The sequence below is a fragment of the Borostomias antarcticus genome (assembly GCF_949987555.1).
Source record: "Borostomias antarcticus genome assembly, chromosome: 35".
Classification (NCBI taxonomy): Eukaryota; Metazoa; Chordata; class Actinopteri; order Stomiiformes; family Stomiidae; genus Borostomias; species Borostomias antarcticus.
The window spans coordinates 3,276,752-3,294,502 of NC_140268.1; positions in this window are offsets into that span (position 1 = coordinate 3,276,752).

Below are 17,751 nucleotides of genomic sequence, written 5' to 3' on the forward strand. Positions count from 1 at the left end.
CAAAATTAATTAATAAATTACTGATGAATACACTGCACTATTACAAATGTACTACTGCACCACATTTAGATTAATTACAGGAAAAAACAACCTGAGTCACAGAACATGTGATAAATGACTGAATATTCACAATGATTCATAATCAGAACAGCTTTATTGTCAATAAATAAGGAGTACTACTCCATTTGATGTGTAAAAGACAATACAATTCACATTACTAATCAACACATGATAGATTTTAATTAATTAGAATGCTTGTGAAATGTATTTAATATTTATGTCTACATTAACTATTGTTTCTAAATAATGCTCAACTTTTAGATTCTGGAGGCAGACACGGTGGAGAACGCCAGGCAGGCCATGATGGATGCATGCTCATCCCTGGCCTCCCTCGGAGCGCTGGGGGTGGTGAACACCCTGGAGGACAGGGACGAGCAGGTTCAGGCGGCCCTCCGCGTCCACGTGGAGGGACGAGTAGAGGCTTGCCTGAACCAGTAAGACCTTTCAATGCAGTCTAGGTTGATCAGCACTCCACTCGATCACCCAACAGAACTTCACGTTACAAATGTATTTGATCTTACTGATGATAACCACTTTTGTTATTAACAGACTGATGGAGGGACTGGAGACACTCGGGGTCCGGCATGCCATCCAGTCACACTTCGGTGTTCTAGAGGGCATGTTCTGTGGGGGAGTGCCGGCCCTCACAGCAGCCACCCTCATCGGCCTATTCAGGGTGAAGTACTCGCCTGCTGGGAGCAGCAGGAGGCAGCTGGAGGAGGTAGCAGTAGGCCAGTGGAGGGACTGGCTGGTGGAAGTGCAGAGTAAGTAGAGTTATAATAGATCCTGATACTCTGAAACATTTCAAAATGAAATGTGATGCTGAACATTCTATATTCCATGAGCATGAGTAGTATGAACTATGAACCAGAATATGTGAAAGGCTAGAGTGGTTTCAGGCACATGTCGATTGGGGTCACTTTTTAATTTTTGATCGATTATGAAAGTAGGAAAGTAGAGATATTCTATGTTTTCTGATGTGTCACACTTTGAAATCAGCCAACAGTTGATAAAGAGATTCTCATTTGAATGTTGGTAGACCAAAAATAAACAAGCTGAGAAATTCCTCCAACGATTTTGAGCTCTTCACACCTCCAACTGGCAGGTAATGGGTGTAGAAACAACGACAACAGCCTTGTCTTAAAAATTATAGTATTTCGTTTTTTTCTACGGTTGTTGGTGTACTTTCTTGAACAAGGTTCAGAATATTGAAAAAAAATTAAATATATATTATTATTAATATGTGACCGCCGCTGGTAATTTGGTCCTCAACTAGGCATTTTCATTTTTCAGTTTGTTACAGATTATGAAAGTGCAGATTGTAAGCTTTCAAATGAGGTCTCATACATTGAAATCTGAACATATTTGAAGAAGATATGCTTATTTGAATGCTAGTACTGCCAAATCAACTTAGCTGAGAAATCCCCCTCCAAAGTTCTCCAACATTTTCACACCTCTGACTGCCAGGTAATGGGCGTGAACAATAGCCTGGTAACCGCACCCCCAGCCACTCCCCCACTGGACGATCTGTCATTATCTGTCAGAGTGGCTGTCAACTTGGGGTATTACCTGAGAGTGGCAGCCAAGTGGGGTGCTCTCTCACTGATGACCCCACACTCTTTGAGTCAGTATTAATCTTGTGTTGTGAATGCAGTTAAGAACAATATAAGATGAAGTTCAAATTTAACGTTCTTTATTGTCACATACATGATATAAAGTACAAGCATAAGTAGTTAAGTGTACAAAAAAAGGCAACAGTCTAAGTGTTAAAGTGTACAGTCAGTTGTCTGTTTTATAGACAAGGTGCATAGTGTTCATTGTGATCAAGTCAATCAATCAATCAAAGCTTTATTTATATAGCGCATTTCATACCCAGAGGCAACACAATGCGCTTTACAGAGAACAAGGGAGGTGGGCAGACATCCCACCCCTACATATTCCAGAGGGAAGCAAAAAACAGTAATCACCCGGGGGCCAGATAAGTGAGCTGTAAAAATTCTTCCCTGACCCCTCTCAACGAGGCGATCGAGCAAGCTCCTGGAGTATGTTTGTCTACCGGCTAAGAACATTTATAGAGCAATAAATAACATTAAATTACATTTTCAGAGTAAGAGAGGCTAATAACATCATAGGAGAGACATGGCAAACATTGGTGTATGTCTGTGTGTGCATAAATGTGCCTGGGCCCAGATAGAGGCAGGGTTTTGGGTAGGGTGGGGGGTAGGAAAAGGATACGGACCCGGGTTAGGGTGAGGGGAAGGGGATCTTAGCCCAGGACTGGTGTATGTCAGTGTGTGTGTGAGTGTGCCTGGGTCCAGGTAGAGGCAGGGGTCAGGGGTAAGGTGGGGGTAGGAAGAGGATACGGACCCGGGGTAGGGTGAGGGGAAGGGGGTACTGGACCCAGGCCTAAGGCCGGAAGTGGACTGTTGTATGTCTGTGTGTGCGTGTGTGTGTGTTAACTAATTTGCTACGACATCTGCAGCAGACACAGGGGTATCTATCGGACTCAGGGTGGTCTACTGGTGACAGTGGGGCATCCACTGGACCTGGTTAGAAGATAGGAGGGAGAGAGAGAGGCACTAGGGAGAGGGGATGCAGAACAGGTGTGCAACAAAGTAATAACAGTCCCCAGCTCAATACTCAAGGTAATAACAACAGTACTCAGCTCAGTATTCAATATTCTAACAATTCAGTCTGTGCAAGTGTGGGCAAGTCTGTGCAAGAGAACAAGCAACGCTTCAGTATACAAACAGGAAAACAGGAAAGGCTGTGGCCTTTCTCCTGCAGTGCTGTCCGTCCTGATGATCTGCAGTGAATCTACAAGCGGACAGTCTTGTTCTGAGCTGCTGTGGAGTTTGGCGGGGGACATGTGACGTCTCGTCCCTCATCAGAACAGAACTCTCTGATCTTGTCAAAGAGATACGTCTGTCTGGCCATGTCCAGTCCGGGTGGGGCTTGCACAAGAAGACCTTCTCTGGGGGGCAGGACATCAGGCTTGCGCAGCAGCTGAAACTCGACTGCCGGTGCATCACGGTGTTCTCTGGCCACAACCATGCCAGGTCTCTCTGCATCAAAACTGCAATAGAATAGAAGGAAGAAAGTACATTCAACTATTGCACAGTACTGGCACTCCATATAGATAAAAAAGTACCAGAAAGTGTTGATTAAATAGACTAGCTAATGCATGATAGGATGAACGTATTCTCACCTGTTGTGCAAAATCAAAGCTGTAGTGCATAGTGATGTTCTTGCTGGCTGGTATGGAGGGGCCCAGGGAGAGCTGCAAATCCTCACAGGCCTGGAGCTTTGCTCATCCTGTAACCAAAACAAAAAACAAAGGTGTCAGACTACCATACCTCTCATGCTCTCTCATTCTGTTTCTCTCTATAATATAGCTACCTAGCTCGATATTAGCTGCCACGCTGGCTAGTTTAGGAACAAAGGGCTAGCTCAGCTAACTAGCATGTTTGCTAACGTTAGCTAGCTAGCCTTTGCTAGTTTGTTATGCTAGCTAGACTTAGTCACTTGTTTAGAAAGGAGCTTCTGCTAAACGACTAACGTTAATGTAATGTAAACAGCACAGATAGTATAAAGATCAGCTTACCCCAAAGCAAAGCAGAATGCTTGGCGGTGGTGTGAATCTGGTACGTCGTTCGTCGCTTGGTAGCAACATGCTTTGCTGATACAGTCATCTCTGTATCACAGGTCATCAAGAATAAAACTCCGTGTACGAACGAGTCCTGCTCTGCTGGAGTTTTAGCTGCTCTTAAAACTCTTTCCATGTCCTGGATGCCATCCCCGTCTTCTCTTTAGCAAAAGCTGTAGCATCCATTGTTAAACTTGGAACTGAATGTAAACAAAGACGGCGTGCTGTTCTTATGGGCAGGGTGGGGGCGGAGAACCCGGAAGCAATAGCCAATGAAAACAAATCATGCTAATCGATCTGCCCGCCCCCAAGCCCGGCTCGAAATCAGCTAAAAACGAGCTTAGTTTGCAGACTAATTAAACGTATTTCGTGAACCTAAAACTGTTGTCTGTTATAGTAAGTAGGTTCTTCACAACTTCAACTTTGGTAATACGCAAAAAAACAAAAAACGAAAAAAAAAGTTTTTTTAGCTATTTTGCCCGCTAGCGCATTTCGGGGTTTGCTGAGTTGCGGACCAAATCACCAGCCGCTGTCACATATGCGCTCCTCAAATTGATCTAACAAGTTATTGGTTGCATTTGAAGTGGGAGGTTTTACATTCAATCCCAGTGATGATGTTAACAAATAAATTAGACAAGGCAAAGCAATTCGCCTTATTCACCTGGCGGCCATATTGGTCAGTCTGGGGTGCAGATGCGGAAGTGCCAGTTGACTTCAATGTTAAAAGTTCCCTTTAAAAACACCACTTCAAGAACCCAAATAGTCAAAATAACAGGCTGAATACACTATCGGGGTTACAAACTCATCATTACCAGACTGTTGTTTTTCACTGCCGTTGTTTTCGCGTTTGGAAATACATGGAGGTGAATGAGCCATAGGCTAGTTAGCCGTCAGCTGCATTCACTCCGATGTATTTCCAAACGCGACAAGACAATGGCAGTGAAAAACAATCAGAGTCTCGTAATGATGAGTTTGTAACCCCGATAGTGTATTCAGCCTGTTATTTTGACTATTTTGGTTCTTGAAGTGGTGTTTTTACAGAAAACTTTATAACATTGAAGGCAATGGGCACTTCCGCATCCACACCCCTAATTACGTCAGACTGATCAATATGGCAGCTGAGGTGAATAAGGCCATTTAAGTGATATTCACACAATTGTGGTCTTGACCGTCTTGAAATAAAATCCTTTATTATTCTTTGTCTGAGTCTGGGACAAGCCCGAGTAAAAATGTAGTCTCTAGTCTCGAGACCAAGACCGGTCTCGAGTACTACTACAACACTACTACAATGACTGGATAGGTGAAAGCATGTACTCCTATGCACACAGCTGTCACCTATCCTGTCAGATCAGATTAGTGGTAACTCATGAGTATGGAGGAAGGAAGTATTTGAGGGAGTAGAGCTGAAAAATGTACTAAATGAAATTTTAGAATAAATTACACTAGTGCTGAATTTCTTGACAATTGTACAGTACCAAATGATTGCTAAAGCAACTTCAGACATTCTTGCGTATTACTCACCTGACATGCAGTCTTTGAGCAGCTTTTATGCTTCTGTTGCACTGCAGTCCCCTAAAGTTCTAACCATTGTTGAACTGTTGTTGTTATGGTTACAAGCAAACAAGACAAGTCTAGCATAGTTACAGATTTAGAACTACAAGATAGGGCAGACCATTATGATAAAACAAGGACAGACACTTTAGCTGTGTTCGAAACCATTCCCTATTCCCTATATAGTGCACTATATAGTGCATCCGCCATTTTTTTGTAGCGTTCGAATTCACAACAGTTAATTTCATTCACTATATAGTCCACTACAAAATACCCACAATTCACGTTGATTTCTAGTGAACATATGATGTACCTGTTGTGGAATTTACATCCAAACACCTTAAACCTTTGTCCTCTCTCTCCTTTTGTAATTCATCACCTCCCCGAAATATTCACATAGCTGTGCTGTCTACAACAGAATAACCATCCTTTGTCCCCAATTGCCGCCTTTTTCTCATGTCACATGTCTGTACTCTTGGCCACGCCTGCCATTTCATATGACGTACAATGGAGTAGCCAATCACATCCTGGAAGCACCATACCTGTGTTTTGAGCACATATAAGGGGGTACTAGGCGAGCTTAAACTCACTTGTCTGGATAAACCACTCTGTTGGGTTGTCCAGAAAGTCCTTGCGCTCGTATGTTTTCACAATAAACCAGACTTAACCTTTTGAGCGAATCTTGGTAAATCCTTTTTTGACTAGATCAGTTAAATTCCATTACAGTTGGCGACGCGGATGAAAAGGGAGGACTACCTGCGTGTTGCTTCGAGATTCCAGTGGATGAACTGGTCGGCACACGTGTCGGTCCATAGCGGGCTTGGAAAGTCAATCTTCTCTCTTGCGCCAGAGCGCACGCCGAGATTATTTCCTCAGTTCTTCCACTGGCTTCTTGAACTCACAGGTACGTTTCAACGAACCCTCTTATGGTTCTGAGTTGTATTTGCCTTGTTTTAGTTTCGGATTGTGTTGGTCTGGCGTGTTCTGAAAACAAAAGCCCCGCGGGGGGAGTTGGGTGTTTCCTACCGAGGGTAGGGCGCTCGTTATTGTTGATGTTTCGTTTCAGAACGATTACCAACTAGCTTAAGCCTCATTGTTGATGTTTCGTTTCAGAACGATTACCAACTAGCTTAAGCCCCGTTGTTGATGTTTCGTGTTAGCACGATTGCCAACTAGCTTCGAAGTGATTGTTGATGTTTCGTTTTAGAACGATTACCAACAGATGTAGCTACGGGAGTGATTGGTGTTTCCAATCCGCGTTTCTTGGAGAAACGTTTTCCCCTTTATCTCGGGTGGTTGGGTAGCTTCCAACCAAGAGGCTGGTGGTTCAGCCGGGCAGGCAGGCATATGTTTTTTTGCTTGTTGTAACGTGGGCCTTTGTTCGTCTTTTGTGTTCTGTGTCCCTGCACGGGGTTGTTCGTTTTGTTGTTTACTGTTTGAGCCTAGGCTCTTGCCTTGTATTGTTTATTAAGCGCACCTATTATCCAGGTAAGTATTGTAAGTATTTTGTACACTGTTTAGACTGTTAAATCCTAACTGCTGGATCTAGTAGCTGGTCGCCTGGGAGACAAAGGAAACAACTACTACTCCGCTCTCCCGGTGATCCGCCATCGAGCCAGAGGGAGAACAAAGGACCAGTTGCTGGGTGAGATAATTAGCGGTTTAATGTGTGTCTGTTTCTTTCGAAATTGTATTCTTTCCCGCCGTGAGTTAACTATAAGGTTTCCTTTCATTGCTGTTTTGGGGTTTTAGGCTGCGTCGTGTTTATTAGGGATTCTACTGATAGCTTGCAATTTGTCTAGCCCTGATGAGATTGTTGCGCTGAAGCATTATTCTGCGAGCTTTTGTTGGCAGATTTTGTTATGGCTAAAGTATTTTCGATTTCTTACATCCCCATCTGACACTTAGTGTTTTAGCTAAGATTCGGGCTCAGCTAGAGAGATGTCTAGGTTAAGGGAAAAGCCTGTTAATTCTATAGACTGGTCTGCTTTTAAGATTTGGGAGAGAGTAGCACGAGAGGGGTTTTTAAGGTCAGGAAGGAAAGATAAGGAGGTTCAGCAGACGGTCTCTCCGCCATTTCCCCAGCAGAATAACTCTGATTTAAAATTAGATTTTTCCCCCTCGACTCGTTGCTCCGTGCTCACACTGCCCAACCAGGCTGTTGTTGTTCCCCCTTTTCATGCTCCCGCCATTAGCCACGTCCCTTCTCTCTCCCCTCTACAATACGAGTTAAGCGCGCCCCTTTCTACGAGGTATTACACCGAACAAGAACAGATCAGGAAGGAAGAATTGGCTAGAGCTATATCTGAGGCTAAGTTTAATTTGGAACAACTGCAAATGGCTAGAGATAGTCTGGAGGGACCGCAAATACAAGCGCCACTGATACGCTGCCCAAACCCTGTTCCTCGCCCTTCTCAAATAAATGATGCAGTTGGTTACGCGGCCTGGACTCCAGAGATTACGGTTTATAGACCGTGGCGCTCTGATGAACTGCGTGATGTAGCTAAAACCTTGCCCGATCCAACCAAAGACATGAACGAGTTCGAGAATCTTTTTAACAGTTTAGTTCGAATGTATGAGCCTCACGCAGAGGAAATCGCCATGATCATGCGACAAGTACTTGGGTTAAAATGGATCGAAGTGAAAGACCAGTTTGATATTACGTTGATTAGTATGTTGATTAGTATGTTGATTTTACTGGCCAAAACGCTGCGCTGTTGAACAGAATCAAAACTCGATTCCCTAAAAAGATGGATTGGGACCGTATCACATATTGTAAACAAAATTTCGATGAACAGTTCGAGAAATTTTGGGAACGGCTAGAATCAGTTTTCGCCGCACACAGTGGCATGGACAAAGCGAACGCCGATTATAAAAAGATTTTGAAACAACAGTAAATGAATAACTCTCTCTCCTCTTTGTCTGACCGAGTGAGGATGACATGCCACACCTGGGAATCAATTTCTCTCGGGGAAGTTGTTGATCATTTCCGGTATTCCGAACGCCTCCGACATTACATTGAACAACGGAATTTGAAAATAGTCAAGGATGGTGCCGCTAGACTTCAGGCTGCTCAATTGAGACAATTAGACATTCAAAATAAAGGAGCAGGTCTGAAACAAAAACGGGGACGACGACAAAGGGAGAATAGGCAGCGTAGCAGTAGGTCTAAGCATGTTCACAGGTACAGACAGAGTGGGAAAGATGAGGCATGTTTTCATTGTGGTCAATATGGTCACTGGATTGAACAGTGTCACAGTTACCGCAAGCTGAATGAAAAGGAAGAGCCTCCGATTTGGGGTCGAGCGCCACCTGCTGGAGTTCCCTTGAACAACCCACAAGGGAGATTTTAACTAGCCAAGATAGAGACATATATATATTTTTTTTAAGGTAAATAAACAGGAGAAGACAGATGTAGCTGAGGACGTAAGGTTTGTGCATGATGGTGGGAGGATGAAATAGATGTAGAGCCTTTGAGTCTTAAGTTGTTGTTAATGTTTCTGAGGATGATCTTTTAGGTATTGGTGCGAACTCAAAAGTCTGACAGGGTTTTGAATAGGTTTTGAGTTTAGGTCATGGTTTTCGCTTTGATTCAGGAGTTTATGTTTCAATAGTCAATGAATGGCCATAAGCTGTTCGTTTATGCATTCTACTGTATGAATTTCATTCACATAATGATGTGTTTGTGAGGAGTTGGCTTTAGGCCTTCCCCTCTGCTATATTGACCCCAGTCTTTGTTGAGTGTTATCTTTCAGGTGCTATGGACCCTGTGCGGCAGGTCTTTGAGGAGCCTGGATCGTGCCTTCCTGGGGACTGCCTGGAACCTGTTGTTTGTCTTGTTAACTGTTTGTCTTGTCTATCTCTTTCTGATATATGTAGGAACATGAGGTTACTGAATGTTTAGCATTATATGTCATTTCTGGTTAAGGGGTCTGTTTCGATAAAGCTTGAGGATGTCGCCTACATTTCACCTGTGTTTTTGATTCAGGTGTGTGTACACGTCTCCTTGGTTAGATTGTTCTGTTTTGTAGTAATTTAGGTTTAGTCTATTTCTATAGGATGTTCTGTTTTTGTGTAGTTTTGTGTTGATGTTTTCAGATTTTCCTGGAGTGCATTGTTATGTTATGTTATGTTATTTTTATTTATAATGCGCACCCTCAACCAACTGTTACATCAGCCCGGGGCGCAGGTGTGTGGGCCTGGTGTGTGGGCCCATTGTGTGGGCTACCAAGGAGTAGCCCCTCGCCAGCATGAAGCTATGAACTGTGTGGAGTCACGAATGACTTGAGAGTCATTCTTGGACATTTCTGGAGTGTTCTCCCTGTTTCAGACGGGGTGAGCTTACCATCTTGCTACGGACATTGCTCTCTGGGTGTCAGAGAGGACTGCGACACGGGGGGGTTTGATGTCTGAAGATTGCTCCAGCATTAAAAGGGGATATGAGACAGCGCTGAGGGCTGTTCTCTCTCGATGGGGCAATGTGCTAGTAACCTCTGGCCCCCGATTTGCTTTGCTGCTGTGTGATGATTTGGTTATTTGTATGTGTTTAATGTTTTTGTTAAATATCTCATGTTTATCGTTTGAGGCACATTCATCGGGGCTGAGTGTTTTTTCTGAGTGTTTTTACAGACAACTGTCGTTCCGGGAGTGATGGGTGAATGCCGAACCAGGAGGCGGGCACAGGACCGGAGGTGTAGATGGAGGTTACCGGCCTGTTTCCCTACAGATGGGCGATCTGTGGTTCGTTGGATGCAGGACCAACGCCATGTCACCGACTCACTGTGAGCGACAGATAAGTATGAAACAGGGAAGAGACCATTTTGTCCGAAGCGGTGCCCAATACTCTGTCCTCAAATGCAGAAGAGGGAAGTTTTGGATATACAAATTTTAGCTATACAAATGAAGCTTTGATGGATTTTTTGATTAGTTAATTGTAAATGAAGCCAGTTCATTTTAGTGTCATTTTCTTTGAGTGATGCATTTTTTTTTCCCCATCTCTATTTTTATCCTGACTTCAGGAAATTTTGTTTTCACCCTTAGGGGGTGTTGTTTTGTTGAGACGAGAATGTGGTTATTTTATTTTATTTCATAAAATCGCGAGAGAAATTCTAGAGCCAAAACCAATTGCCTTGATCATGACTGGGGACTGGGCGTGTTAAAGTCATTCTAACACTGCCCCTGATGTCACTGTAGGCTACTGCAGACTGGCTCTAATGACACTTGAACAGACACCCTGTTTAAGTTTTCCTGACTGAATAACAACATTTTTCCCCAAAGCAGGAGCTTGCGCTTAACCATGTTTCTGAGTATCTCCAACAGACTGCGGATAACCGTTCCTGACCAAAGAGGGGAACAGGGAGACCAGACCAGAGGACTCTCCTTTTGCTCTTCTGTTTTGTCTCTGTTGTCTCTCTCATCTGTGGATCCACAGACGGAGCACTTCATCAGCCTGTACTGGGGGAGCGGGAGCGCCGAGGTGGCCCTCCAGCAGCACGACCCGGGCCGGCCCTACGTGGAGCAGTACCGTGTGGACCGGGTTCAGTTCAAGAGCCTGTACGTGCTGCTGGCGCCCTGGCTGCGCACCTTCACCCTGCTGGACCAGGACAGGGTCTCCCTCCTCACCTTCCGAGAGCTCGCTGGCTGACTGCTCTATGTAGACCTGCCCAATGGGGAGACAAGAGACTACCAGGAGCAGATGAGCAGCCTGAGAACAGGCCAGAAAACATGGAAGAGAAGTAGATGTTGCGGGAGGAACCTACCCGTCAAAAATGGAACTGTCAGTACATCCTCGGCCAAGTGGGCCATGGGAACAGGTTATGATAGATTTTATTGAACTCTCTCCATGCCAGGGATGTCTTCAACAGAGTGAGGACCGCCATTCCTGAGGCTAAGGAGGGGTTCCTGCATCACATCTCTCCTGGGGATTGGGTCCTGGTCCGCGACCACAGACGAAGGAGCTGGAACTCGCCGAGGTGGCTCGGGCCGTACCAGGTTCTACTCACCACGCAGACAGCGGTCAAAGTAGCTGAGAGGACTTCGTGGATCCATGCAAGCCATTGCCGACGGGTCCAAGCAACAGAGGACGGTCCACCAGGGGATCGCCAACACCAGGAGATCAAGGATGCAGCTGAACCAGAGGGCTCAGAGGTCAAAGCCAGTCACCGCCACTCTGTCCTCTCCTCTGATGAGCAATCGGAGAATGACCTTGACAGTCACCGCCACACTCTCCTCTCCTCTGATGAGCAATCGGAGACTGACCTTGCCGGTCACCTCCTTCTTGTGGTTGTGGTATGACAACGTGGACAATCTCAACAGCAATGACTGCACCTCTAATCGCACACACTGGAACCTACATTAAACATTCAGAGACGCAAACATGGAAGCTATGTTCCATAGGACATCACATGCGATTATTCACAACAAGAGTGAATGAACTTTGAAATTATCTTGAAAAAATATCATATTTGTTTACAAGAGTTGCAATGGTTGAAACATGAGTTGATAAATAAGTTTGGGTTTTTCCTCTAAATTGACCAAGAGGTTTTTTGCCCTTCTTACACTGGTAACCATTTATCTTTTTTGCCTTGTTAAATCAAGGTTTTTTGGTGAATGGTTGTCCACTTTTAGACTATAAATAGTATATAATCATGTCATCTTTTTTACCTTGTTTCCTGTCAAATTTCCGAAACAAGGGGTTTTGGTGCGTGATTTTGCAAGTGGAAAGAAAATAATCAATTTTTTTGCTCCACCTAGTGGAGAGATTATTTCCTTTCCACATGTATAGCATAGCTGAATGTTTAAACTTTGTGTTTGGATTTTATATTTTATTTTTGTGTACCTGTTCAGGCACAAATGGGGGATTGTTCAGGAATTTACATCCAAACACCTTAAACCTTTGTCCTCTCACTCCTTTTGTAATTCATCACCTCCCCCAAATATTCACATAGCTGTGCTAACATTCAAAATGGCTTCCAGAGAGGCCATCTGTCTACAATAGAATAACCATCCTTTGTCCCCAGTTGCCGCCCTTTTTCTCATGTCACATGTCTGTACTCTTGGCCACGCCTGCCATTGAAATGACGTACAATAGATTAGCCAATCACATCCTGGAAGCACCATACCTATGTTTTGCTTGAATAAAAGTAAGCCCAAGAGGCTGAAGGCTCACTTCGCTGACGAAACCACCCTTGTTGCGTTTCAGGAAGTCCTTGCGCTCGTATGCTTTTCACAATAAACCAGACTTAACCTTTTGAACGAATCTTGGTAAATCCTTTTGACTAGACCAGTTAAATTACTATCACAACATCACTGGATTCATCTCGGCATACAGATAATTCAAGATTGACTCATGTTTACGAAGCGCACCAGCATAGTGCTCTGATCAGCTGCACTCTCCAGTGAAGTTCTCAAAACGCGACAGATGCCCGGATCAGTAGCCTAGATCTCATTGTATTACAGTATTTTAGCAGACGCTTTTATCCAAAGCAACTAACAATAATTGCATTTAACTAGGAAAGGCCAATGAAGGCTACTAGCCTACTAGGCTACTTGCCAGAAGTTACAAGTGCATCTCCTTTCTAAAACAAGTGACTACGATCATAATCTAGTGCTGAAGGCAAAGTGCAAGAATTGCAATCTAAAATACAATAGAGGGAGGATCGTTGTAGTTCTCTCTGTAAAATAACTAAAACGGTAGGCCTAGCTGGATAACACTTTACCAAACAGAAACCAAAAGAATCAAGTATTATTATTATTATTATATTTATCTGCCCCAGTCTGACTGAAGTCCTATAAAGCAACTGGTTATTCACCAGATCACTGATGAAGAGGAGGTTCACCCAGGAACTCATATTACCCATAGCCATCACTGCTAGTCCTCTAATCAACCAGTATCAACACATCATTTATATGACAACTTGGTTAAACAAAGCTCAGAGAGCAATATGTACTCTATTCTGTCTTCAATTGGGGGTGTTTTTGTCAAAGAATTAATACAGAATAATTGTAGAAAATTCTTACTCTAAAGTTTATCCCCATTATGGACTTACTTGTTTTCTCTAAGTCAGTGTGTCAGATCCAGAAGTCACTAGCTACTCTGATGAGGTGGAATGGATCACTGACTGTTTAAGTGTCTGCGTCAGCAACGTCTACTATGACATCATAAAAGCAATGGGAGATGTAACGTGGCGAGGCGCCCTCTAGTGGTTTTGATAGGGGTGTGGAAGTGTTGGAGTCGGACTGATGAGTGCATTTTTGAAATAGGATATCTACATTAGGTAAACACGGGTGTAATTAATAAAAAGGCGAGGTTGCTGCGAGTGGTTGCTAAGCAAAGCGTTCACTAGGTGTAGTCACAAGCACCAACCCCCCTCTCCCCCCGCCGGGACGGCTCCCTCTCCCTCTCTCCTCCCCGATAGGTAGATTTGGGTAGCGTTCTTTGAGCGCGAAGGACGACCGAGAGGCGAGATTAGCGTTCGTTCAAGTAATAATTTAAAGAAAAAGAGTCCCATAGCCATTGAATTGGTAGTAGCCTAGGCTATTTTGAGGTTGGTCATTTCTCCGAGTGAGAATTGTGAAGCGTGGCGAGTGAGCGTGAGAATAGGCTGCAATGCGTGTGTCTGAGACTTGGCAGCCCCGGGTTTCACTGATCTACCGGTCAGTAAATCCGACCAAATTTCAAGAGGTGGACATCACTGGATTCATCTCGGCATACAGATAATTCAAGATTGACTCATGTTTACGAAGCGCACCAGCATAGTGCTCTGATCAGCTGCACTCTCCAGTGAAGTTCTCAAAACGCGACAGATGCCCGGATCAGTAGCCTAGATCTCATTGTATTACAGTATTTTAGCAGACGCTTTTATCCAAAGCAACTAACAATAATTGCATTTAACTAGGAAAGGCCAATGTAGGCTACTAGCCTACTAGGCTACTTGCCAGAACTTACAAGTGCATCTCCTTTCTAAAACAAGTGACTAAGATCATAATCTAGTGCTGAAGGCAAAGTGCAAGAATTGCAATCTAAAATACAATAGAGGGAGGATCGTTGTAGTTCTCTCTGTAAAATAACTAAAACGGTAGGCCTAGCTGGATAACACTTTACCAAACAGAAACCAAAAGAATCAAGTATTATTATTATTATTATTATATTTATCTGCCCCAGTCTGACTGAAGTCCTATAAAGCAACTGGTTATTCACCAGATCACTGATGAAGAGGAGGTTCACCCAGGAACTCATATTACCCAGAGCCATCACTGCTAGTCCTCTAATCAACCAGTATCAACACATCATTTATATGACAACTTGGTTAAACAAAGCTCAGAGAGCAATATGTACTCTATTCTGTCTTCAATTGGGGGTGTTTTTGTCAAAGAATTAATACAGAATAATTGTAGAAAATTCTTACTCTAAAGTTTATCCCCATTATGGACTTATGGTTTTCTCTAAGTCAGTGTGTCAGATCCAGAAGTCACTAGCTACTCTGATGAGGTGGAATGGATCACTGACTGTTTAAGTGTCTGCGTCAGCAACGTCTACTATGACATCATAAAAGCAATGGGAGATGTAACGTGGCGAGGCGCCCTCTAGTGGTTTTGATAGGGGTGTGGAAGTGTTGGAGTCGGACTGATGAGTGCATTTTTGAAATAGGATATCTACATTAGGTAAACACGGGTGTAATTAATAAAAAGGCAAGGTTGCTGCGAGTGGTTGCTAAGCAAAGCGTTGACTAAGTGTAGTCACAAGCACCAACCCCCCTCTCCCCCCGCCGGGACGGCTCCCTCTCCCTCTCTCCTCCCCGATAGGTAGATTTGGGTAGCGTTCTTTGAGCGCGAAGGACGACCGAGAGGCGAGATTAGCGTTCGTTCAAGTAATAATTAAAAAAAAAGAGTCCCATAGCCATTGAATTGGTAGTAGCCTAGGCTATTTTGAGGTTGGTCATTTCTCCGAGTGAGAATTGTGAAGCGTGGCGAGTGAGCGTGAGAATAGGCTGCAATGCGTGTGTCTGAGACTTGGCAGCCCCGGGTTTCACTGATCTACCGGTCAGTAAATCCGACCAAATTTCAAGAGGTGGACATCACTGGATTCATCTCAGCATACAGATAATTCAAGATTGACTCATGTTTACGAAGCGCACCAACATAGTGCTCTGATCAGCTGCACTCTCCAGTGAAGTTCTCAAAACGCGACAGATGCCCGGATCAGTAGCCTAGATCTCATTGTATTACAGTATTTTAGCAGACGCTTTTATCCAAAGCAACTAACAATAATTGCATTTAACTAGGAAAGGCCAATGTAGGCTACTAGCCTACTATGCTACTTGCCAGAACTTACAAGTGCATCTCCTTTCTAAAACAAGTGACTAAGATCATAATCTAGTGCTGAAGGCAAAGTGCAAGAATTGCAATCTAAAATACAATAGAGGGAGGATCGTTGTAGTTCTCTCTGTAAAATAACTAAAACGAGGGACGGTAGGCCTAGCTGGATAACACTTTACCAAACAGAAACCAAAAGAATCAAGTATTATTATTATTATTATATTTATCTGCCCCAGTCTGACTGAAGTCCTATAAAGCAACTGGTTATTCACCAGATCACTGATGAAGAGGAGGTTCACCCAGGAACTCATATTACCCAGAGCCATCACTGCTAGTCCTCTAATCAACCAGTATCAACACATCATTTATATGACAACTTGGTTAAACAAAGCTCAGAGAGCAATATGTACTCTATTCTGTCTTCAATTGGGGGTGTTTTTGTCAAAGAATTAATACAGAATAATTGTAGAAAATTCTTACTCTAAAGTTTATCCCCATTATGGACTTACTTGTTTTCTCTAAGTCAGTGTGTCAGATCCAGAAGTCACTAGCTACTCTGATGAGGTGGAATGGATCACTGACTGTTTAAGTGTCTGCGTCAGCAACGTCTACTATGACATCATAAAAGCAATGTGAGATGTAACGTGGCGAGGCGCCCTCTAGTGGTTTTGATAGGGGTGTGGAAGTGTTGGAGTCGGACTGATGAGTGCATTTTTGAAATAGGATATCTACATTAGGTAAACACGGGTGTAATTAATAAAAAAGGCGAGGTTGCTGCGAGTGGTTGCTAAGCAAAGCGTTCACTAAGTGTAGTCACAAGCACCAACCCCCCTCTCCCCCCGCCGGGACGGCTCCCTCTCCCTCTCTCCTCCCCGATAGGTAGATTTGGGTAGCGTTCTTTGAGCGCGAAGGACGACCGAGAGGCGAGATTAGCGTTCGTTCAAGTAATAATTAAAAAAAAAAGAGTCCCATAGCCATTGAATTGGTAGTAGCCTAGGCTATTTTGAGGTTGGTCATTTCTCCGAGTGAGAATTGTGAAGCGTGGCGAGTGAGCGTGAGAATAGGCTGCAATGCGTGTGTCTGAGACTTGGCAGCCCCGGGTTTCACTGATCTACCGGTCAGTAAATCCGACCAAATTTCAAGAGGTGGACATCACTGGATTCATCTCAGCATACAGATAATTCAAGATTGACTCATGTTTACGAAGCGCACCAACATAGTGCTCTGATCAGCTGCACTCTCCAGTGAAGTTCTCAAAACGCGACAGATGCCCGGATCAGTAGCCTAGATCTCATTGTATTACAGTATTTTAGCAGACGCTTTTATCCAAAGCAACTAACAATAATTGCATTTAACTAGGAAAGGCCAATGTAGGCTACTAGCCTACTAGGCTACTTGCCAGAACTTACAAGTGCATCTCCTTTCTAAAACAAGTGACTAAGATCATAATCTAGTGCTGAAGGCAAAGTGCAAGAATTGCAATCTAAAATACAATAGAGGGAGGATCGTTGTAGTTCTCTCTGTAAAATAACTAAAACGAGGGACGGTAGGCCTAGCTGGATAACACTTTACCAAACAGAAACCAAAAGAATCAAGTATTATTATTATTATTATTATATTTATCTGCCCCAGTCTGACTGAAGTCCTATAAAGCAACTGGTTATTCACCAGATCACTGATGAAGAGGAGGTTCACCCAGGAACTCATATTACCCAGAGCCATCACTGCTAGTCCTCTAATCAACCAGTATCAACACATCATGTATATGACAACTTGGTTAAACAAAGCTCAGAGAGCAATATGTACTCTATTCTGTCTTCAATTGGGGGTGTTTTTGTCAAAGAATTAATACAGAATAATTGTAGAAAATTCTTACTCTAAAGTTTATCCCCATTATGGACTTACTTGTTTTCTCTAAGTCAGTGTGTCAGATCCAGAAGTCACTAGCTACTCTGATGAGGTGGAATGGATCACTGACTGTTTAAGTGTCTGCGTCAGCAACGTCTACTATGACATCATAAAAGCAATGTGAGATGTAACGTGGCGAGGCGCCCTCTAGTGGTTTTGATAGGGGTGTGGAAGTGTTGGAGTCGGACTGATGAGTGCATTTTTGAAATAGGATATCTACATTAGGTAAACACGGGTGTAATTAATAAAAAAGGCGAGGTTGCTGCGAG